Source organism: Delphinapterus leucas, chromosome 12 (assembly GCF_059928025.1).
Source record: "Delphinapterus leucas isolate spDelLeu-1000000601 "Yukka" chromosome 12, BTC_Dleu_Yukka2, whole genome shotgun sequence".
NCBI classification, from domain to species: Eukaryota; Metazoa; Chordata; class Mammalia; order Artiodactyla; family Monodontidae; genus Delphinapterus; species Delphinapterus leucas.
This window is the reverse complement of record NC_143140.1, coordinates 14,683,970-14,709,671: the sequence shown is the minus strand read 5'-3', so window position 1 is coordinate 14,709,671 and position 25,702 is coordinate 14,683,970. Positions and strand designations below refer to the sequence as shown.

Below are 25,702 nucleotides of genomic sequence, written 5' to 3'. Positions count from 1 at the left end.
TCTATTGTTGGCCCAAAAGTCTGGAAATAAATCTTGTTACTTAATGTTTTCACAGGTTGAACTCTCTTGATCACTTCTTGAGTAAGTTAAAGGTTTGTTAGTGAAAACCAGGGACGCAAATCTTCCAGGGAAATGTATGATATGCATACGTGCATTGATGGAAATGCTGCATTTTGTGCAACATTCACTGCCATTTTGAATGCAACATGCACTGCTCAGAAGGAGCAATACAATGAATACATCATCAAATGCTACTGTATGTATTACAATACCCTAAATGATTTATTATGCATATTTGCTTATGTTTACAGACCTTCTGGCCATCCTATACTGTACCTTTGAACGATTACGATATAATTCCTATGGGTTACTTCTCACCATCTCAAAGTCTCAATGACATTTATTTGGAGAACAAGCATTGGGTAGCAGGTGCTGGGCCAAGGGCTGGGACACAAAGATGAATGACCCATAAGCCCTGTTCAAGATACCGTAATCCAAACTCATGACCTTTCTCTTCTGAAACCAGAGGCTTTCCTAACTTCTCTGCCATTCTCCTAATCACTCAAGTTGGGGACTTCCCTGATGGTCCCGTGGTACAGAATCCGCCTTCCAATTCAAGGGATGCGGGTTCAATCCCTGGTCAGGGAAGTAAGATCCCACATGCCACGGGACAACAAAGCCCACGTGCCACAACTACTGAGCTAGAGTGCCTCAATGAGAGAGATTGCATGCGGCAAACTACAGAGCCTACGCGCCCTGAAGCCCACACACCACAACTAGAGAGAGAAAAACCCACACATCACAACTAGAGAGAAGCCCGCGCACTACAATTAAGAGCCCGTGCGCTGCAACTAAGACCTGACACAGCCAAATAAGTAAATAAATAAATATTTTTTTTAAAAATCACCCAAGTTAAAAATCTTGGCATTATCCTTGATTAGTTCTTCCTGTTTATTTCTCATATTGGTAAATCTTCAATATTGGGTTCATTTCTTTTTTTTCTTTATAGTGGTTGTCCTAACTGTTTCTTTATGTTTCCATGGCCCATTGTCACAATGCTAGTTTAAGCTCCTGACACTGCAAACCTGAATTACTTTGATAGTGTCCCAATTGCTTTTTTTTTTTTTTTTTTTTTTTAACGCGGGCCTTTCACTGTTGTGGCCTCTCCCGTTGCGGAGCACAGGCTCCGGACGCTCAGGCTCAGAGTCAGGCAGAGTCAGCCCCCAATTGCTCTTTGTGGTTCTACCCTCTCCCCTTCTTCTAACCCATGGAGTATATCATTGCCAGGATTATCATCCATAAGAGTCCATTTAGGGCTTCCCTGGTGGCACAGTGGTTGAGAGTCCGCCTGCCAATGCAGGGGACACAGGTTCGATCCCTGGTCCGGGAAGACCCCACATGCCACGGGGCAACTAAGCCCATGGGCCACAACTACTGAACCCCATGTGCCTAGAGCCCGTGCTCCACAACAAGAGAAGCCACTGCAATGAGAAGCCTGTGCACCGCAATGGAGAGTAGCCCCTGCTCGCCGCAACTAGAAAAAGCCCGCGCGCAGCAGCAAAGACCCAACGCAGCCAAAAAAACCATGAAATTAATCCTAATGAATGTGTTTAGTAAAAACTATTCTTATAGCAGTTAAAAATCTTATAGTCCTCTCTTAAAGGATAGCTTCTTTGTAAATATATTTAGTGCCTTTTATATTGAGATAAGGAATGCAAATGTTCAATAAACACTTTCTGAGTAACTACAAAAATACAGCAAATGGTATCTGTAATATTTATTTGCAAAATGCAAATACTTATGAGGTTTTTTTTGATATTTATGAGTTTAAAATGATAATTATGAGACAGAAACAACGTGCATAGTACTAGGTAATAAAAATAATTATGATAGTGGTTATAATAGCTATGAATTAACAGATCAATTGTAGGTATAAAGACCACCATATTAGTTAATTTAAAATGTTATGTTAAATGTTCAGTGAGGATACAGACTGTAAAGAAAACCTGTACATGTTTGAGGATGTGCCACCGTGGAGAAATGCCAGGTGACACAGATAGCAGAAAAATCTCTATGAATTTGCTTGTACAGGTCTTCCCAACACAGAGGCTTGCACAGAGTTGAAAATCACAGAAGATCAACCTTGATCCCCAAAAAGAAGATATCAAGTTTTTCATAAAAACTCAATATACACTTTATATCTCTAATATGCCTTACTCTCTGTAAGACATTCAATATGTATTTATTGAATACATTTGAATTAATCTACTGCAGCAAATATAAAGCTAAGTAAACAATGCAAATTGAATCTGTGAGAAAAAAAAAAAAGAAGCCCTGATGTGTAGGGAGATAGGACATCACCATGGTGACTGCATTCTAGATGCCAAGAACCTTCCACAGTCTTCCTGGCCTGCATGTAAAAGAGACACGGATATGACTCTTCTTCAGGACAGTCCAGGGAAACTACAACCAAACCTGCCTGCTCTGAACTGGACACGTGACTTACGGAAGCCAATTACGAGTCTGCTCGCCAACAGCAGTGATGAGCTGGGCTTGTGGAGTCTGCGTGTGCATGCAGTGTGTGTGTATGCAGCTGAAGTTCTTTTGTTAGTACAACTGTTACAAATCAAAGATTTGGCTCAGGGATGTAGAGAACTTAAAAGAATATCACTTCTTCATCGCTCATGACCAAAAACTGTCAAAATGACCGCAAGTCCATCATTTTTCTTGAACTCATCAGAGAGCTGAGGTTGCAGGACAACCAACCAGCCCCAGATGTAGGGAGAGACAGGTTTCTGCAGGGAGGGACGAGCCATGGCCGCCTGCTTCCCCAGGGCAGACACAACAGACCCTCAGCCGGACTAGTTAACAAACAGGAAGAGGCTGAACATGGGGTAGTGAGAGACGTGGAGCCCCTGAAAACTGGAGGTGGACGGCGTGCGCCTTTGCTCTCCACGTGTGCTTTTCTCCACGAACCCCACCCAGAGGGGACTGAGAACGCGCCCCTGGCTGCCAGAAGAGCAGCCTCTCCTGGAGGGGTCAGACCGCCCCACCCGGACACTTCTTCCTCATCTCACCTGTGCAACAAAAGCCTTAAGGTCTAAGACAGGCAGGGAACAAGCGCTGTCACCCTTAGGACGTGGGTGGAAACCTGTTCCAGCTGAGAAAGGGAACAGAAAATAATCCTTGCACCCCTAGTTTCAGTTCGCCTTGGACAGACAGGGGACTTTCAGCACCGAAACTGGGGAAGTCCCTGCAAACTGGGAGGAGGCAGTTACGCTAAGCCCGGCGAGGCTCTAGAATCCCTCTTGGGTGAAGGACCACAGTGTGACTGAGGGCAGGACAGGAGCACAGTGAAGACCACAGCCCCAGACATGGTGCCTGCCTGACACGGAGGCTTCACAACACCCTTACCACCCTCTCCCACCCCCAGGCTCACAACCCGAGTGACAGGTAACGGGGATGCTGCTGGAAGAGGGCCTGCAGCTGCAGACAGACCCTCCCAGAGGTGCAGTGCAAAGGGGGAAACTACAGCAGAGGGTGGAGCAGACACCGAGAAAAGGTACCAGCAAACTCGCCCCCAGCTGAAACACAAGGAGTCGCTGAAGGGATCTGTTGAGTGCGGCACACCAAACAGGGAAGCTCAGACTCCTCCAATCCCAACTTGAATTCACACGCTGAAATTCTAGTTGAAGGACGGGTGTGTGCATTCCGAGGCATAAAAACAATTTTTCTCACCTCTAGTGTCCTCAACATGGTGTCTGGCTTTCAACAAAAAATTATGAGGCATGCAAAAAGGTGAGAAAACACGACATGCTGTCAAAACATAAAGCAATCAACAGAAGCAGATTCAGATATGCAGAAAGGTGAGAACTACCTGACAGGGGATTTAAAATAACTGAGTAACGTGATAAAGCTCTAGTGGAAGAGGACAGTATGCAAGACCAGAGGGGTAATTTCAGCAGAGAGATGAGAATTATAAGAAAGAATCAGGGCTTCCCTGGTGGCACAGTGGTTGGGGGTCCACCTGCCGATGCTGGGGACGCAGGTTCGTGTCCCTGTCCGGGAAGATCCCACATGCCGCGGAGTGTCTGGGCCCGTGAGCCATGGCCGCTGAGCCTGCGCGTCTGGAGCCTGTGCTCCGCAACGGGAGAGGCCACAGCAGTGAGAGGCCCGCGTACCGCAAAAAAAAAAAAAAAAAAAAAAGAAAGAATCAATCCAACTGAAATGCACAACAAAACCACAGTAACAGAGGAAAAGAATGCCTTCAATGGGCTCTCAGCAAACTTAAAAGAAAACCAGTGAACCTGATGAGTGGTTAGTAGAAATTACCCAAACTGAAACACAAAGAGGGAAATACATGTTGAATCTCCTAGGTATTTACCCAGGAGAGTTGGAAACTTGTGTCCGCACCAACACCTATCCTATCCGTATTCATAATCACCCCAAATAATTTCCAGTCCGTGAACAGAAGAACGAGGCGTGGTACACCCACGTTCTGGAAACCTGCTCAGCAATTAAAAGGACTGAACTATTCACATTGGCAACAACACCGATGACTCTCACATATATGTGCCAAGTGAAAGGAACCAGACCCCAAAGGCCATACAGTATATGACTCTAATTAAGTAACTGGAAATAACCCAAATAGAGACAGAAAATAGAAGCACAGCTGCCAGGGACTGGAGTGGCCCGAGGGGACTTTGCGGAAGAGAATTACGCTGCCTCACGGCTGTGGTGGTGGGTACATGGATCGAAGCATTTGTCAAAACCCAGAGAATTCTATACCACGACAAGTGAATTTTACTCTAAACCAAAAGAGACCAGGATGTGGGAGGGCACCCCCAAATGGAATACAAACTCTAACAAATGCTGCTCTCCTAACCTATGAATATGTCACATCACCACCTAACACGGGGGGGAAGGAAAGACCCAACCCAATAACTTTGGAAAGCAGTATTTTGATTGATGCTATTAAGGCTAAAGACAAAAACGGTTGTACAGATTTGCCATACTCTAGTTAGTAAATGTGCTCCTCACAGAAGTATGAGTTAGCAATTCTGCACATACTTGTGTGAGCTAGACTGAACAAAGAAGTAAATATACTGTAAACCCTGAGAGCGAGGTTTCCAAATGTCAGGGAAAGAATAAACCCCGTCGTATTGGTATTGGATTGAAACTGGATTGGAAAGGTAGAAAGATCGATAGATAGATAGATAGATAGATTGATAGGTAGATAGATGATAGACTGATATATTATATACAGGCCAATAAAGATATAAACATAAATGTGTTTATTTACACATGCATAAATGTGTATCTTCATTATAAGTGTGCATGTGGGGTTAATTTTATACATATTATGTATATACACACGTATATATGTACCTACATATTATCTATTTTTTGTTGATTCAAATTCATGTGTCTCTTTAACGCCAGCTCAGTGCCACCTTCTCCATGAAGCTTCCCAGTTATAACTTTGTAGATTCCATGCACTTTATAGCTCTTACAGCACTGATCAGATATGTCTTGTACTTTTGTTCATATCTTACATGTCCTTCCAGAGAGCAAACTCTGAAAGGTCTTGCTGGACTTTTGTCTTTTATGACACCCATGATCTCTTAAATGATACAGGTCCTCAGAAAATTTCCTGAACGGAATTCAACGCAGAGATATCTATACACCAATCTGAATGTCTAGGAATCAACGTGCCCTTGGGGTAATAGTTCTCTTTAAGCTAGACTGCCCAGGGCCTTAGAAAGTCCAAAGATACTCTCTAGGCTTCAGTCCTGGGCCCTCAGCTCTTCCCATTCTCTTCAGTACCATCTGGTGCCGATGGCCATGGGAATGAAAAGGCAATCCTGGTGACCCTGAATGTACACAGCCAGCCTTAACTTCTCCCCCTCCTCCTGTGCTCCTTCCCCATCCCTTGGTCCTCACCCACCTCCACTCCACCAGGAGGGCCTTGCCAGCTCTCTTCCAGTTCTCCCCAGGGACACCCTCTTTCTCACCACTGCCGGAGTCTTTCTCTGAAACTTCTGAAGGCTTTAGGGCTGATCATACTGTCATACACTCTTTATTTCATTTCAACTCATTCTGTATGAAGCAGTTACAAGGATTATTTAAAATCTAAATCATATCACACATCGGTTGACAATTCTTCAGTAGCTTCCCATCGTGCTTAGAGTAAAATCCAGTCACTTTATTTGTTTGTTTGTTTATTAATTTTTTGTCCTCAAGTTTCTGCACACAACTGCATGCCCAGTCCAGAGCCTCCTGTCAGTTCTCAAATTCAACTGCCTCTTCCCTTCCTTAGGGCTTCTGCATCCTCAGTACTTCTGCTAGAGCACAGCTTCTTAAATGGTCTACAGTAAAAGATCAGATCTCTCCCCCCCGCTCAGTCTATCATGGAATTATACTTTGTAAAATATGGTAAAAATCAAATACCAGAAAAAAAATTTAAAGACGTTTTATTTTTAGGTTCAACAGACGTCAGGGTAGTCTATCAAATTACTATAAATGTTTTCAAATGGTTATTCTCAATTTCTGTACAGATCTCATTAGGGTTCAAGAACAGTTTGCTGACGTGAGCTACTGAGTCACTCTGTGTATGACGGGTCCCATCTTCTCTTTAAGGTCATGGCTTAAATGTCACTTCCTCCAAGAATCTGCCCTGACCATGCTGTCTAACTAGGCCCACCTCCCTCTATAACATTTTCTATCACTGTATCCTATTTGTTTCATTCATAACACTTATCTAAATTACACACACACACACACACACACACACACACACACGTTTCTCTGCTTACTTTTCCCCCTGCCTCTTCCTCGTAAACTCCATATGGCAGGGACTGTGACATTCTTTTTTCGCTAATGCATACCAACTGCTAAGTCAAAAATGTCAAATTCTATTGGAGACTAATGAATTTCTCGGAGACTTTACTATGCTAATATGAACTGTGCAATTCCAAGAGAGGGTTATAAAGTACAGAGTTTCCCAAACTCATCTGACCAATAGACCCTTTCTTAAGATGTATTCTGTAGAGTACATTGTAGAAAACAATGACCTAAAGAAACACCCAGAAATGTTGTATATGCTGACACTACTTTCACCAGGTTATAAAGTTTAAGTTGCATTGATATTTAAACTTAATCTGCCATCATTATTTCGTGGGTGGAGAAAGTAGAGAATTGCAATCATACCACAGACTTGGGGGGATAGGGGTGTGTGACCCTCATTGGCCCATTTTGCTCTCAGCTTCCCTTCTACCTTTTCGTATTCTGGGGCTGAAACACTTATAATTAAATTTCCCAGACTTCTCAGCTAGATGACTTCTCTGGATGGGCTCTTCCAAAAAGAGGAACTAGAAGGAGACTGGGAAAGCTGAAGGAAAAGGAAACTTCTTTTAATTCTGTTTCTGACAGCAGTGAGTGGCCTCAGGCTTCCCTTGCCCTGTGAATGACGGCTGGTGGCTGCAGCTCGGGCACGGTCCACAGGTCCAGCAGCACAAATCAGCCAGCCAGCTGTGCCCTCCTCAGCCTTCTGCAGCTGCGGCAGCAGCGACAACGGGTTTTGCGGTGGCGTGGCTTCTGGGCTTCAGCAGTGTCTGCTGCGAGCATCCTGCCGGGTCTGGCAGCACTGCCCCCTCCCTTGTGTCCCCCCAGCCAGGGCCGGGAGTGACTTGTGTCGTCACTGACTCTTCATTAGCCTCTGCCTTTGGCCTCTGCTCCATCAGATCTTCCAACACTGTTGACACCGATACCCTGTGTGAAATCCCCTCCATTTGAAACACCTAGAGTGAGTTCTAACACTGATTGATACGGGGTCAGAATGGGAAAAGGTGATTCTATCTTCCAAACTGTTGGGAAGCAAATATCTTGAATAATATCCCCCAAACTGAGAAAGAACTTTAAGTCTGAAAATGAAGCAGGCAACCCCATGAAGTGCAATTATGAAGTTTATCATGGAGAACTACATAGGGGCAGGACTGGGCGGACGATGACCCAGAGGCATTTGCAGCTGCAGTCCCTGCACCTCCAAAAAGGGGTACAGGGGGACTTAAAGGGACCAAAGCTAACATCAGAATCTGTCTACTTGGGAGAAGTTCCCGTGTCTGCGCCAATGAGAAGAGGGGCTTTTCCTCTTCCTGGGGGTTCTCATGACTATTAACCATCTGAGTCAGCAAAAGGCACTCTTCCAGTTTTCATATCAGATGAGGGCAGAGGTAAAGGTTGATGGGGAACTTATCTGGCTTTGCTCGGTCCCTCGTGAGTTAGGCTAAAGCTCAGTCATGCAGAGGGGGTGCGGGTGTGACTGGGGGCTAAGATGGAGCTGACAAAATGCAGTCAGTGTGGCTCAGCCACACACAAACAGATGGCATGAGGGTAGAGAAGTGTCACCTGTTCTGCCTGATGTCAGTATGAGTCAGGAAGTAAACATTATGAGAAACTTCCAGAGCAAAATTGAACAATGAATCATGGGAACAAAACCATGAGTGGAGACAGAAGCCCAGGATTCTAATCCCCATCAATCACGGAGTGACTTTTGCAGTCACTTCTCCGTTCTCCCAGCTTGTTCCAACACCAAGGGGTGTACAGAGGCCCATAGCCACGCGCCCACCATCTCTATCAAGCCCCCCCAGAGCCACGCCAGATAACCGATCTAAGTAAATGCCACGTGTTCACCCTGCCAATGCAGCTTCAGGACAGGGCTCCTAGCTCCCAACTCTCTCTCCAACTGGACTATCGCCCCAAAGCGCAAGTAGAAAAGCTGGAGTTGCCTCTATTCAACATCTATTAAGTCCTTCTTTTGTGAAGCACTGGGCAGGGATACAACTCACATAATGATATGTGGGAGACAACGATGTGTGCAAACAACAGGAAAGCTCTGAGTGAGACAAGACCTATCACTATCGTAGAGGGAAGAATAAAGGCAACAAGGACTGGCAAGGGGGAGCAATGAATTCTGTGGGGATCCTTCCAAAGGCTTCACAAGACAATTCATTGCATGCAGTGGAGCACAGGGTTCACGGGCCAGAAAGGGGGCGGGGGAGTCTGACTGAGTGGGACCATCAGAGGCCAGACCCACAGTACCATCCTTTATGGCACTAGGAAGCTACATGAGGCTTTTAAACTGAAAAGGAAAAGAAAAAAAAGACACTAAAAAGGGATGTGAAAGAGTTTTAAAACTTGAAATATATAAATATAGGAATAATGTTACTTGAAGAAGAAAATACTGAGCATTTAATGCTATTCTTATGCGTCTGCTACACTGAAGAGTATATGTATGGTATCCCACCAGTAGGATGCCCGAGACATAATCAGCAAAAGGACTGTCCCATAGCAATGACACAACCAGGTCAACTGACATGTTGTTGGAAAGAAGTCATTATGCCGAAAGACTAAGAATGCAGTTGCAAGAATTTAATGTCTCTTTGAACAATCTAGAGTGAAAACAATATTTTTTAAGCTTCCAGATGTTACTGATTTCGAAGGACACTGAGAAATGATAATAGGTTATGGATGTAAAGAAGCTGGAAATGTGATTCAGTATTGCATAATAAGAAGCAAATCACAGAAATATATTCCGAACTGCTTGAATTCCTGCATGTTCCATGATCAGGTAAGAAACGGTAATGGCACAGAGACTTAGAATGCCACTACATGGGAAATTAGTTATGAGCTTTCAAAGGGAAATGGTAGAAACACTGATAAAGTCGGCACTCTTCTGAGCTATATATAAATGAGGATGTAAATGAGGAACTCTAATCTAGGTGAGGAAATTCTAAACCCTCTCAAACAACCTTAGGATAAACTGCGCCCAAAATATCTCATTTACCTTTGATTAGCACTTTATCAAGAAGATGGAGACAAGCTGAATGGGGAACTAAGAAAAGTAGCTTAGTGTTGAGGAAATTGATTTATGAAAAATATTATAGGAACAAAATATGTGCAACTTTGCAAAAAGATGACTAAGGAATTACGACAGTCTATAAATATTTGAAAAGTATAAACATCCAGTAGGGGAGGAATTATTTAGCATGTTATAAAGAGCTATAATTACGGTTATGGAATGAAATTAGACAACCAAGATTTAAAGCATTAGAAGCCAGTTTCCTTGGGATACTGGAGAAGTGTATTTGAAAAGGTAAATAGTGTGGCCTTTTGGGACATCTGAATGCTTCTGTCTGCTTTGGTTGTTTCTATTTTTAAAAAAATATAATTGGGGCTTCCCTGGTGGCGCAGTGGTTGAGAGTCCGCCTGCCGATGCAGGGGACACAGGTTCGTGCCCCGGTCCGGGAGGATCCCACGTGTCGCGGAGCGGCTGGGCCCGTGAGCCATGGCCACTGAGCCTGCACGTCCAGAGCCTGTGCTCCGCAACCGGAAAGGCCACAACAGCGAGAGGCCCGCGTACCGCAAAAAAAAAAAAAAAAAATAAAAAAAATATATATATATATATATATATATAATCAATGTCATGAAGAGAGATAGGCATAAATCTCTTCGTAAGTGTATTTTATTTTGCACACTCCCTTGTTCTAAAAGAAGATCAGGTGGCTCACTCAATTGTTTGGCAATAGAATACAGAAGACATAAACAGAATCCACTAACTTCTTCCCCAATCAAATGTTAATCTTTTCCACTAGACCTACTTACTAGCAATGAACAAAACTCACTAACTGGAACTTTGCCTAAACATTACTAAGGGATTGTAAAATCACTGATCTGGACTAACTGGAGTTATGTACCTAATTGAGGTAAAGACAAATGCCCGCTCCTTTATGTTGAAAAGAATGAAGACTTGATTCACGCTTGACACTGATTACCGCCTCTTTCTTGAATTGTTCCCGTCCCTGTGAAAGACCTAAATATGCAGCCACAACGACTTTGCAGTGCCAGGTTCCATATCTTACCCTGGACGTCCTGCGGTCTCCTCCCACTCAACAGGCTCCAGATCAAATTCATTTGACAAACAAAATTAAATGTGCTGCTCACTTTGTGTGTGCTGGCCCTGTGGTGCCCAGTGAGAGATAAAACCATGACCGTGAAAGAATCCCTAGGGGAGGACCCCTGGATCTTATCCCCCTGCATCAAGAACCATTTCCCAGTATTAACCTACATCGTTCTGTTATAAACACTATCTAAGGCTGGGTTCCCAAAAAGTACATGATTTGCTGAGACTGTGGTTCATGATTTATTGAGACAGCATCTTTGGATAAAAGGAGTAAGCGAGATACGGCGGATGAAGGAGCTATTCGATAAGGCTGTGGTACCAGGTGGAGCCCAGCTGTGGCCTGATCTGTGGGGAGCTCCGGAGTATTAATTGTACCAGTGAGTTGACCCCACCCTGAGGCCACAGGGACTGAGTTTTGGATGTGCACGTCAGTTATCACTGACCATGGGCTGCTGTCTCCCTGTGAGCACAGTATGCCCCCTCTCAACGTTTATACTCCCTTTCTTTTAGCAGATGGCAATCTTCTGGAGAAGAAGGCAACTGACAGTAGTTATAGCCAGCACTCAGAGCAACTGGGCACGGATGTATTGATATTATCCGATGTAGGACACCTCACTGGCCACCAGCCATGCCCACTATAAACATCACCACTGTCCAGCCACTTAGGGTCACAACTGCTATTCCTATCAAGCCATACTGGAGTAGTCACTGAATCTTGAAAAGTCTTCCTGTGCACTTTGTTTCCCATGTTCTTCCCTTCTTGTTTTTTTCCCAGCCACCACTCAAAGCCATCCAAGTTCTTATGGACTCACACTTAAGTTTCAATCACATTTTCCTACTAGTCTCTAGACTTCCAGAGGCAAAAAGGTATCATTGGTGGGCAGAGCCATGAGGTGGGGATGAGGTATCCTGGAAAGCACAAGCTCTGATGAAATCATAGACACCAGTCAGCTCCAGACGTGGGAAACTGCACCCAGCACTGCAGATCTTCTGATATTTTAAGTCAGAAACCCAAAATTTTCGTGAAGTCTTCTAAATTTCATATGGGGTAAGTGATCTCAAGTTGTTTTGTTTTTACGTTGTATGTGAGGTAACAAAGAAAAAACATATCTGCAGGTCAAATGGACCCACCATAGCCATTTTGCAAATTCTGGCCAAAAGCCCAGGAGAAGAGATGACATTTAAGTTGACAACTATAGTTCAAAGTGAAGAGAGACAAACATTTCAAAGGAGACCCAGGTAAAGTACTGTAGAGGTCCAGGAGAAAGGAACCAGACCCTGAGCCTTCCTGAATAAGGATCTTGTCTTTATTAGGGTTTCCATCTCTGGTTTCCAGCACAGTGCATGGAAAAAATCCTAAACAAATGTTGAGATGAATAAATGAACGAAGGAGCAAACAAGGGAACGTATATCTCTGTATGTCCTTGAGAGGGAAAGGAGCGATGCTACAGTCCACAACCAAGCAGCCATCCCAGCACCCGCCAAGCACCATGCTGACACTGTCACAAAGTCCTCTGGCAGTTCCGTCATCCAGGGTCACTTAGAACCCCCCCAAACTCTCCTCCTCCTCTCAGCCTCACTTCTAGAACAGAAAGCACAGGTCAGTGAAGTGTTGCTGGATGCTGCTCCGAGCCTGCCAGCTACAGCAGCAAACAAAGAAGACTCTGGAATTCGTCTCCAATCGTAGACTTGGGTCAGGTCCGTTTGTGGCGCACGGCACCGGCACCCGCCACTGCTCACCTCTGTCTCCACAGAAGTGCCCTGCATCTCCCAGCACACCCCAGCATGGGGAGTCCTTGGTTTCCCTGCCTGAGAACCCTGACTCCAGACCTTCTTAGAGGACCTGAGTCAAGAGCAGCTCTGGGAGCCACTGCAAACAGACGGTGACTTTGGACCGAAGCTCAGCATCACCTCTCCTCCTGAGTGAGCACCATCCTCTAAGTCCCTCAGATGCCTGAGGAAGGGACCTGAGCTGCCAAACGCCCTCCTAGAAAAGCTGAGCGGAGCTGAGGCCAGGAAAGCACTGTGCCCAGTTGGCCACTTCAGTAATCTCAAGCCCTTTTCCAGAACAATCCATGTTCTAATGCATCTTTCCCATCACAGTGGGGCAGTTCCACAGCAGTGTTCAGTCCAATGTTCCTCTGCCCGAACTGGCATCTACGCATGAGGCTTCTTCATCCAGTGGGCCCATCTCTTTGTTGTCTGGACCTACTTCCCTAGAATGCTTCTCTACTGCCTGCTAAGACTGAGTTTACGTAGGAGAGAATCCCTACATTCTGGAATCCTCAATTGCCCCAGCTTTAGAAGGGGGCATTCGGGGCTTTCCTCTAGCCCCGAGTTAGATTAATAAATCCTGAAGTGTCATTCAAAATGCAGCTTACAACCCTCTTGCTTCTTGCTTTGCATTAAAAAAATAATAGGTTTAGTTCATTATATAATTGAAATTCTTTTCACTATTTACAGAAGTAGCTTTTGACGAATTAGTCTTCTACTAATTGGCCTGCCTCTGCCTTCCACCCTTTGCACTCCCAGAAAATACCTATTCACCTTTTGCACCACCTGGAAAAAACCCCATCTTGGGGAAAAGAATTTGAAAAAGAATAGATACATGTATATGTATAACTGAATCACTTTGCTGTACACCTGAAACTAACACAACCTTGTTAATCAATTATACTCCAATATAGAATAAAAAAATAAAAAAAAATAAACCCATCTTGGATGAAGCCAACCCTCCACCTGCCTGGCCTCTGCCTGGATTGCTGAGCACTGAAACAAAAAGTCATGCAACAGAAACAAACCGAGTGCCAGAGTGCTTGCTTCTTCTCTTTCCACAGACAGGGGCAGGCCTCTTCCTTCCTTCACAGGAATGAGAAGCTGTCAGTAAGGCACTTCCCCAAATTCCTGCCCCAACGCATCCAACGGTAAGTACATCACCTGCCCCCTCCTTCCTCCTGCTGTGTCAGGGGAAGTGCCCTCTTCTGCGGAATCGCTCCCTGCTCTCTGGAGTCTTCCTTTCCACATCCTTCCTCTCCAACTGCTCCCTCGTCACGGCCACCTTCCCATCAGTCTTTGAACACGAACACATCCTCCTCGCTCTATACCTGAGCACTACAAAAGGGACCTTTGATCTGGTGTCACTGTTGGGTTGTTACCCACCTACTTTCCTCTCCTTCACCCCTAACTTCGGCATCCCCCAAGCCTGCTGCCACTGTGCCTCACCTCCCTAGTCCACACACTGCTCTCTGGCTCCAGCCCCCATCAACCTCTGTGTCACCAGACCCAGTGGGAGCAACCATCCCCACCGGGCTTGCTTAACCTCTGCAGCATCGGATACAGCTGCTCTCATGCTGGCCCTACGGCTTCCTGGTAACAAACGCTTTCCTCTTTTGCCCTCCTGTGCCCCTTTTTGCGCCTTCCTTTTAACTTTTGATTTGCCTCGGGATCCTATCCTGGTATCTCTCTTCACTTTTCACTGCACTTTATCTCAAAGTAACTTAATGAATTCTTGTGATTTAATTTGCCATATGTATGCTGATAGCTTTTGAAATACTTTTGTATTTATTTTTTCTAACAGTGAGACGTGCACAGGATATCAAACAGTTCTGAAAGTTTACGAAAATTCTCTGCTCTCTTTCATGACTCTCACCCAGAGCCCCACAGATCAGAAGCACCCTCTTTATTTATGTTGGTTATCTCCATCACTCTAAGTAGTATCATTTTATTCCTAAGTTATGATTTATCACATTTAGACAATTTCCCAACGTGAAAGGCAAAAATAAGGCTCACTGCACCCTCATTTCTTTCTCCTCTTCACTTTTGTATCCATCATTTTTAATCACTTTTTTCTATCGGTTATCCTTGTAGCTTTAAGTAATAAGAATGAAATCTCTAAATTTTTTCCATCAAACTTCAATGGTATTTCTTAACTTCCCATTCTGTAAGATCAGAAGATGAGTGATCCTGTCTTCCCTTCTCCCCTTCCACCTCCCATCTTGCACCAACTACACTGGACTACACGTTTTAACCTTTCCACCATAACCAAATCTCTTGCTTCATTTATAGCTTCATGCTAAAGGATGGAGACCGAAAAACAAACATTATATTACCATTACTCTGTAAATATTGTTCACAGTTGAGCCAAATGGTGGGCTGGAATTTTACTTCCTTCTCCAATTTCATGACCCCTATGCCACTGCTGGACAATCCCAAGCACCAAGGTCAGATGGATTACTGACCCCAATTACTTAAAAGTATGCAACATTAGGTGACTAGACCTTTGGAGGTGATCCCTTTGTAGTGTATACTGATGTCGAATTAACGTTGTACACCTGAAATTTATATAATTATTACCTAGCAATTTTACCTCAGTTGAAAAAATTATGCAACATTCTAATTTCCTTCATTTTTAAATAATGACTTTCCTATATATTTTTGCCTAAAATTTTGAATTGCTTTCTTGATTCCTTGCATCACTTGCCTTGATCGTCTCCTTCACATTTTCAGACTCGACCTCCTAGTAGTCCACGCACTCCCGTTGTCCCCAGACCTCCACTCTCCTGCTCAGATCTGGCCGGCTTTGTCTTTAGTCTCCTGCATACCTGTTATCCCAGAACTTCGCTTTCTTGTCCTTCCGTGAAATCAGTCTCCCGAGCCTGTCTTCCTTTTTCTTGGTTATGCCTTTGTTTTCCTGAAGTGTACATTCCCAGGTAACTTCTTTCAAAAAGGTATGTATGGGGTAAATGATCTGATTCTTTCCGTGTCGGAATGTCTGGTTTGGTTTGCTCTGCTTTCGCCCTTGCCCGGGAGTGTGGCTGAGTGTCATCTTCGAAGGCATCCCTCCTCTGCCTTCTAGCCTCTGGAGCTGCGGATGTCAGATGGATTCTTGCTCCTTTCTAAAAGAATTTTTCCCAAATGAAGCTCTTATAATCTTTCTTTATCTGGTGCTTCGAAGTTTCATGCTGATATGTCTAAAGAACCGTCTTCTTCGTTCATTTTCCAGCAGGTCCTGGAAGGCTCCTGGGGCTGCAGATGGCTCAGTTCACTCCCGGCGCTGGCCCGGTGGGCCAGAGCCATTCCCCCACACCAGTCTGATCCTCCTCCCAAGAGGCGCCGCCGCACTGTGACTCGGAGGAGGAGCGAGCCACAGGCGGTGTGCCTGATGGGTGGTGTGACCACGCTCCTGACAGAGGTGCTGGAACTGGGAATCACGCCGGGAGCACTGCTACTTCTCATCCTGGTCGCCACCTGGCCCCGCGATCCTGCGAGAACTCCCACGGTCCCGCGAGATCTGGCTTCTCTCGGGGAGAGTGGTCCTGCTGCCGCCACAGAGCTGACGCAGGTATCCTCTGAAGTCTCCTGCCTTGGACTGGATTTCCCAGGACACGGCACCTAGGTAAAAGCTTACTGCTAGGCAGTGTTTTGCCAGAGAAGCAGGGAAAGAAGACGGGGTGTGGCGAGCAAGTTGGGGGAGCATGACTGAGAAGGCTGCAGCCACTCGCAAAGCTGACGGCTGGGACCTACGGGGCATCTGCACCGAAGAAGCGTGAAGCTGTGCATCTCCGCAGGGTCCCTCTGGAGGGTGCGTGTATTGCCCAGTCCCAGCTCCTCTTGGTCAAGGATGGTCCCATGGGGTAGCTCCTCCACCATGGCAGGTCACGTATTTATTGGTGCCGAGGAGTTCCTTGGCAACTACAAGGAATCCCTGGGGTTGGGGGCAGGGTGCAACCAGCTGTGCCCGTGGGGGACCTGAGGGGCCTGGGTGACAGCGGGCCCCTCTGTAGTAGCAGCAGCAGCAGCGACCTGATTCCATAACCATGGGACAGCGCCAGTCGCCTTGGGGGTGGTGCATAAGCCAGTTTCCATGCAACTACTATTTTGGTAACTAGGATATTGTGGTCTTGTCCTTTAATTGTTTGGTTTTTCTCATTCAAATTTTTAACAGCTAAGAGCGCTTTCCAGGTCGCTGTTTACACTTTTCTCAGAGCATCCTTTTCTTGTTTTAAGGCAGTAATACTTTCTCAAGATCCGTGAGAATATTCGTTAGATCTTTAAAGTTTTCTGCTGTGGGGAGCAATCTGCATAGTGGTTAAGAGGATGGACTCTAGAACCAGACACACTGGGTTTGAATCTCAGCTCTGTTATGACTTTGTGGACTTGGGGAACTTTCTGTCTTAGGTTTTTTTTTTTTTTCGTTTTCTTTCTTTTTCTTTTTTTTTCTCTTCAAACAAATAGATAATGCTTGTTATACAAAAGTTCACTAATTGCCAAGCTACCAGTTTGTTAAACTTAGAAAAAGTGTTAACTTATTTTACAACTCTAAAAGGAGAACTTTACATTCCTATGACTCAAGCTAACTGACATCCGGGTTCTAAAAGTTGTGAATCAGGGGTTTAAAAAATGTCACTCTAACATTGTCCCAATTAATTTTGATATGCCATAAACTAAACCTTCTAAATGTTTTGTGCATTCAGTGAAATAATGTTTCTAACATAAACTTATTTAAATAGTTTTGACATCAGTAATAGGCCAACCTGTAAACTAACTGCCCTCTTAGTATAAACAGGAAATAATAACGGCAATGTCAGTGTGGAATGTAATATCTCCCAATTCACATGCAATTGTAATGAATAATCAATCGATTAGGCTAGTGATATTTAAAGAACGTAGTTGTCACTGTGTTTCCCAGAATAACTGAATATTAACATTCTCATCAACTGTGTGCCAAGTTCATTATCTCATATTCTTCTCTAGTCTCTTTGTCTGCAGATTGGAATAGCCCCATGTGGAATATGAAGCAGTGGCCCAGAACTTGATGATCCTACATCTTTGGGCCATTCTTTCCAACCTTTGGTAAAAGTTTTGTAAAACCTAGAGGGATCTACTAACATTTTTTCACTCTTTTCTTGCTTTTCTTGTAATTTTTCCAGTCTTTTTTGTTCTACCTTTACCTTTTCCTTTGCCTGTCTATCTAGAATTTTCAGTTCAAGTTTATGTAAATCTCTTTCTTGAAACCTGAAAATTGCATCGGCAACAGTTTTCCTTTTTCTGCCTTGTCTAACTTTTCACTTATTTCTTTTTCAAGCCTCACAAGTTCTTCCTCTTTTTAATTCTTCTTCTCGATGTAACGTGATAATAGTAATCTTAGTCTAAACTGGCATTGGTGCTCCTCTGCTACTTTTGCTCTTCCTTTTCTTCTTCTTTTAAGTTCTCTTAAATATGAGAAACATATCTCATTGACATTTAGATACTTTTCTATTCTTCCCAAGCTTCAACTGACAATTTATGATTCTTCTTTGTTCCTGTTTTTCCTTTCATCATCTTCTTGTTTATTGTGAAAAAGCATAGTTATATTCTCTTTCTTTAACTTGACCATTTCCTCTTTTTTTTTGCTGCTTTTAGCGTTCCAATTCTGAATAGACTCTTTCTTTTTACTACAGTCAGAAATTTTTGTATAATTTCTCATGTTGTTGCACTTAATGCTGTGTTCTTTCAGGATAAGGTTCTAGAATTTCTCCCATAAATATTGTCTTCTCTTTATGTTTGTTTCTCACTTTTACAAAGGTCTGATGATCCAAGTCATCCAGTGCCCTTGTTGCACTCCTGTTTGCTGAAAGAATTTTTCAAAATCTACCATTTCTGCTAGAAGAGTATGTGATGGTACTTTGTCTACATGAACCTTACTTGACATTGTTCTGAAAGCTCTCTGCATTTCTGAGTGACCCAAAGTCCACATGTCAATTTTTCTGGATACGGCAGTCAACTCAGTTTTAGTTGTTTTCTTTAATAAGCTCTTCATATATCAGTCTCTGCTCTTATCTAAAAGTGCTTATTGCATTTTCCATTTTTTCTATTATTTCTCTGAGCTTTCAGCAAAATCAGGTCTAAGTGTCACTTGTTTTAACTGATGGTGAAGTCTCTTTACATCATTATGTATTTTGGCCAATTGTTGCTGGACTCTTGCTTTTTCAATTTTTCCTGCTGATAATTTATTTAAAATTTTTCCACTACACTATGCTCAATAATGAAGTCTTTTTTTTTTTTTTTGGTGGTAGAGATAACCGTTTACCTTTTTCTATTAATAACTTGATTTTTAAAATTTTCTGCTGCATGTATGTTTTTTGCTTTTTAGTCCAACTAGATTTCTGCTTTCAGATTTGAAGCTGAAAAGGTTGAATTCCATCCAAAGTACTAAAACATCTATCATTCTGTGTCATGACTACCGTGAGTGTGGCCATCTTTCTGGTAGAGTGACTGGGGCCACAGAGGGCCCACAGCCTAGAGTGTCATACAGGGGGCAGTACAGAGCCAGCAGATAGTTCCCTGCGTGCAGACATGGGACTGTGGATGTGCCAGAGGGAGAGGGAGAGCTGTGCCTTAGTTTCTTCATTCATAAAGAGGAGCAGGAAGACACTGAGCCCACCTCCTCCCACAGGCACAGAAAAACTGCAATGACATACAGAGCAACTGTTGATGAGAACGACCTGAAGACTTTCCATGACTAAAAGTTTAAAGAAGGTACCACAGTGAGACGGCTAAGAGAGGAGGAGACACTATATATGGTCAAGACCCACACTCCCAGGTAGGTGATTAACAAATGAGGGGATAACCACAATTTCAGAGGTTCTCCCCAAGGAGCAAGGGGTACAAACCCCACCACAGCCTTCGCAGAACGTGTGGCTTTGAGGACCAGAAGGACTTGTATATGGCAGAGCCAGAGGGCTGTGAGAAACAGACTCCTCTCTTAAAGGGCGCACACAAAATCTCACATGCTTTCAGGGAAGAAGCAGTAATTTTAAATTAAGTAAGTGGCCTGGGTCAGACCCACTTGCTGTTTTTGGAAAGCATCACAGAGAAGCAGGAGACAACTGTGACCCCCCCTGGGGATATAGACATGGCCACAGCCGTATTTGGGAGCTTGTTCTACCATGAGGAAGCTGGTACTGCCAAGTAACATTTGGAGTCCTCTCTTAGCCTATTAGCGCTAAGGACTTGCCCACCCACCAGTAGGTGACAATAGCTCTGGCATGCCCCAGGCCACACAGCCCACTGCACCAGGACCTGGCACCACCAACCAGCAAGCTGGCATCAACCCTGGGGGCAGTACACCAGGACCTGGTCATACTTACCAGTGGACTGTCACCAGCCCTGGGGCCCCCTGAGCCTCACAGCCAGCTGCTCCAGGACCTGGCCCTGCCTATCAGTGGCTTGGAAGCCACTCCACAAGGCAGAACCTGGTAGTAAACTGGGCAAGAGGCCAGCCGTGCATTACCAGCACATCCAAAATAGTTGGCTCCACCGCAGTCGAAGGGCCCACACAGCCCACACAGGGGCACCCTAGAGCATATAGCTCTGGTGACCAGAGGGAAGTGTGCTGCCAGGCATCAGAAGATGACTCAGACCTAAGGACATTCCTCAAGGATTGGAAGCGTAACCAATATATGTAATACACAGAAATAAACAGAGAATTAGGCAAAATGACAAGACAAAGGAATATGTTCCAAACAAAGGAACAGGACAGAATCTCAGAAAAAGAACTAAATGAAGTTGAGATAAGCAATCTACCAATAAAGAGTTCAAGGTAAGAATCATAAAGATGCTCAATGAACTTGGGACACAGAAGTTTAACAAAGGGTTGGATACATAAAGAACCAAACAGAGCTGAAGAATATAATAACTGAAATAAAAAATACACTGCAAGGAATCAACAGTAGATTAGATGATACAAAAAAACAGATAAGCAGCCTGGAACACAGAGTAGTGGAAATCTACCAGGCAGAACAGAAAAAAAGAATTTTAAAAAATGAAGATGGTTTAAGGAACCTCTGGGATAACATCAAGCATACAAACATTTGCATATAGGAGCTCCAGAAGGAAAACCGAGATAGAAGAGCAGAGAAATTATTTCAAGACATAGTTGGTGAAAACTTCCCTAACCGGGGAAAGGAAACAGACATCCAGGTCCAGGAAGCACAGAGAGTCCCAAACAAAATGAATTCAAAGACATCCACACCAAGACATACTATAATTAAAATGGCAAAAATTAAAGGTACAGAGTCGTAAAAGAAGCAAAAGAAAACAACTAGTCACTTACAAGGCAAATCCCATAACACAGTCAGCTGACATTTCAGCAGAAACTGTAGGCCAGAAGGAGTAGCACAATATTTTTAAGGTGATGAAAGGAAAAAGAATAATAGAACCAAGAGTATTCTACCTGGCAAGCTGTTATTCAGATTTGAAGGGACAGACAAAGAGTTCTATAGACAAGGAAAAGCTAAGAATTCAGCACCACTAAACTGACTTTATAAGAAATATTAAAGGGACTTCTCTAAGTGGAAAATAAAAGACTACAACTAGAAATATTAAAATTACAAAAGGAAAATCTCATTGGTAAAGGTGAACATACAGCAAAGGAGTAGTACAACGACTTGTAAAGCTAGTAGGAAGGTTAAAAGACCTTTATAGGTGAAATAGTGAATAGTGAAATGATCTGAATTTGTATCCCAAATAAATAGTTAAGGGATAATACAAAACAAAAAGATATAAAATATGATGTAAAATACATTAAACATGGCTGGAGGGGGCAGGGAGTAAAAGTGCAGGGTTGTTAGAATGTGTTTGAACTTAAAAGCTCATCAATTGAAAATAATCATTCATATTTATACAGTAAGTCCCCTACATATGAGTTGCAAACTTTCAAAGATGCAAACCTGTGTTCACACGTCCAATCACATAAGCTAGTAGACATGCCTGGTGTACATTGTCATGGGTGTGCATCCTCTACAACTGGTTGTGCTTTTGTGTACTTTATAGAACTGTACAGAGTACAGTAGTACAGTATTTCAAGCCCAGGATGTCTGGAAGCAAGCGTAAAAGCAGCAGTGATGTCACTGGTACTGAACGTCAGTCATGAGTGAAAGTGCAGCTTGCCCTCCATCTGCTATTGCTGACGATCCTTCAGCTCTATCTCCCACCTCCCCTCCCTCCTCCAGTCAGTAACTCTTCTTGCCTGTTCACTTGATGCCAGCTGTTGTACTGTACTACTGTAGTTTTCAAGGTACTCTAAGATTAAAAATGTTTTCTTTATTTTTTCTTTGTTTTTTATGTATTATTTGTGTGAAAAGTATTATAAACCTATTGTAGTACAGTACTACATAGCCGACTATGTTAGTTGGGTACCTAGGCTAACCTTTTTGGAATTATGAACAAATTGGACTTACGAATGTGGTCTTAGAGCAGAAATCATTTGTATGTAGGGGGCTTGTTGTGCATGAACCTCATGATAATCACAAATCAAAAACCTATAATCAATACAAACAAAGAGAAAGGACTCCAAACATAACACTAAAGATACTCATCGAGTCAGGAGGAAAGAGCAAAAGAAGGAACAAAACACTACCAAAACAACCAAAAACAATTAACATTTTGGCAATAAGTACATACCTATCAGTGATTACTTTAAATGCAAATGGGCTAACTGCTCTGATAAAAAGACATACAGTGGCTGAATGGATACAAAAACAAGACCCATATATATGCTGCCTATAAGAGACTCACTTCACATCTAAAAGCATACGCAGACTGAAAGTGTGGGGATGGGAAAAGGTATTCCAGGCAAATGGAAATGAGAAGAAAGCTGGAATAGCAACACTTATATTTGTTAAGATAAACTTTAAAACAAAGACTGTAATAAGAGACAAAGAAGGACATTACATAATGATAAAGGGGTCGATCCAACAAAACATAACAATTGTAAATATGTATGCACCCAACATTGGATCACCTATGTAGATAAAGCAAATATTAACATGAAGGGACAAATTGACAGTAACAAAATAATATTAGGAGGCTTTAACACTCTATTTACATCAATGGACATCTGGAAAATCAAAAAGGAAACACTGGCCTTAAATGACACATTAGACCAAGTTAAATTAATAGATATATATAGAACATTTCACCCCAAAACAGAATAATACATTCTTTTAAAGTGCACATGGAACGTTCTCCAGGATAAATCACATGCCAGGCCACAAAACAAGCTTCAGTAAATTTAAGAAAATTGAAATTATATAGGGATCTTTTCCAACCACAACTCTAAGAGACTAGAAATCAACTACAAGAAAAAAACTGCAAAGAACACAAACGTGGAGGCTAAACAATATGCTACTAAAATGGATCACTGAAGAAATTTTTAAAAATACCTGGAGACAAATGAAAATGAAAACACAATGATCCAAAATCTGGGACAGAGTAAAAGCAGTTCTAAGAAGTTTATAGTGATAAAAACCTACCTCAGGAAACAAGAAAAATCTCAAATAAACAACCTAACCTTACATCTAAAGGAACTAGAAAAATAAACAAAACCCAAAGTTAGTAGAAGGAAAGAAATAATAAAGATTAGAGCAGAAATAAATGAAGGAGACTAAAAAGACAATAGAAAAAAATTAATGAAAGTATGAGCTAGTTCTTTGAAAAGATAAAGTATTGATCATTGATAAAACTTTAGCCAGGTTCATGAAGAAAAGAAATGAGAGGGCTCAAATAAATAAATTCAGAAATGAAAGAGAAGGCATTACAACTGACAACACAGAAATACAAAGGATTATAAGAGATTACCATAAAAAATGATATACCGGTAAAATGGACACTCTAGAAGAAATGGACAAATTCCTAGAAGTGTACAAACTCCTAAGACTGAATCAGGAACAATTAGAAAATATGAGCAGACTGATTTCTAGTAAAGAAATTGAATCAGCAATTTAAAAAAAAACCCTCCCACTCCCAACAAACAAAAGCCCAGGACCAGATAGCTTCACAGGTAAATTCTACCAAACATTTAAAGTATTCCAAAATATTAAAGCGAAAGGAACACTTTCAAACTCATCCTACAAGGCCAGCATTACCCTGGTACCAAAACCAGACAAAAAGACACCACAAAAAAAGAAAATTATAGGCCAATATCCCTGATGAACATAGATACAAAAATTCTCAACAAAATATTAGCAAGCTAATTTCAATAATACATTAAAAGGATGGATCCACTTGATCCATGATCAAGTGAAATTTATCTCAGGGATGCAAGGATTTTTCATATCCACAAATCAATCAATGAGATACACCACATTAACAAATTGAAGAATAAAAATCATATGATCATCTCAATAGATGCAGAACAAGCTTTTCACAAAATTCAACATCCATTTATGTTTAATAACAAACCTACAGCCAACATCATACTCAGTGGTGAAAAGCTGAAAGCATTTCCTCTAAGATCAGGAACAAGACAAAGATGCCTACTTTCACCACTTTTATTCAACACAGTATTGGAAGTCCTAGCCACAGAAATTAGTCAAGAAAAAGAAAAGGAATCCAAATTGGAAAGGAAGAAATAAAACTGTCACTTTTTGCAGAGTGACATGGTATTATATATAGAAAATTCCTAAAATGCCACCAAAAAAGTATTAGAACTATTAATAAATCAATTCAGTAAAGTTGCTTTATACAAAATTAATATACTTAAATCAGTTGCAATTCTTTACAGTAACAATGAATCAGAAAGAGAAATTTTTAAAATTCCCACTTACAGTTGTGTCAGAAAGAATAAAATACCTGGGAATATACCTAACTAAGGCAGTAAAAGACTTGGACTTGGAAAACTGTGAGACTCTGATGAAAGAAATTGAAGACAGCACAAATAAATGGAAAGATATACTGTGTTCGTGGACTGGGAGAATTAATATTGTTAAAATGACCATACTACCCAAGGCAATCTACATTCAGTGCAATCCCTATCAAAGTACCAATGGCATTTTTTATAGAACTAGAACAAATAATCCTAAAATTTGTATAGAAACACAAAAGACTCCAAATAGCCAAAACAATCTTAAGAAAGGACAGAGCTGGAGGTATCATATTCCTTAATTTCAAACTATACTACAAAGCTACATTAACCAAAACTGAATGGTACTGGCACAAAAACAGACACATAGGTCGATGGAACAGAATAGAGATCCCAGAAATAAACTCATGCTGATATGGGCAATTAATCTATGACAAAGGAGGCAAGAATATACAGTGGAGAAAAGACAGTCTCTTCAATAAGTGGTGTTGGGAAAACTGGAGAGCTATATGCAAAAGAATTAAACTACACTGCTTTCTCACACCATATACAATATAAACTCAAAATGGATTAAAGACTTTAAATGTAAGACCTGAAACCATAAAACCCCTAGAAGAAAATATAGACAGTACACTCTTTGACATCAGTCTTAGCAGTATTTTTCTTTTTGGATATGTCTCTTCAGGCGGGGGAAACAAAAGCAAAAATTAACAGATGGTACTACGTTAAATCTAAAAGCTTTTGTACAGCAAAGGAAACTATCAACAAAACAAAAAAGCAGGCTGTGAATGGGAGAAGATATTTGTAAATGATATATCCAGTAAGGGGTTAGTATCCAGAATATACAAAGAACTCATACAATTCAACATCAAAAAAAAAAAAAAACCCAAACAACCCATCAAGAAAAACAACAACAACAAAATGGGCAGGGGACCTGAATAGACTTTTTTCCAAGGGAGACATAGATGGTGAACAGACATATAAATAGATGCTCATCATCACTGATCATTAGTGAAATACAAATCAAAACCACAATGAGATATCAGCTCACACCTGCCAGAATGTCTATCATCAAAAAGACCACAAATAATAAGCATTGGCAAGAATGAAAGAGAACCCTC

The 25,702-nt window shown here is 42.3% G+C and overlaps 1 pseudogene; it reads right to left on the bottom strand.

Annotated features, from left to right (window-relative positions):
• Positions 1–17,180: 17,180 nt before the first annotated feature.
• On the bottom strand, positions 17,181–18,994 carry LOC111183289 (coiled-coil domain-containing protein 112 pseudogene; annotated as a pseudogene).
• Between the last annotated feature and the right edge of the window lie 6,708 nt (positions 18,995–25,702).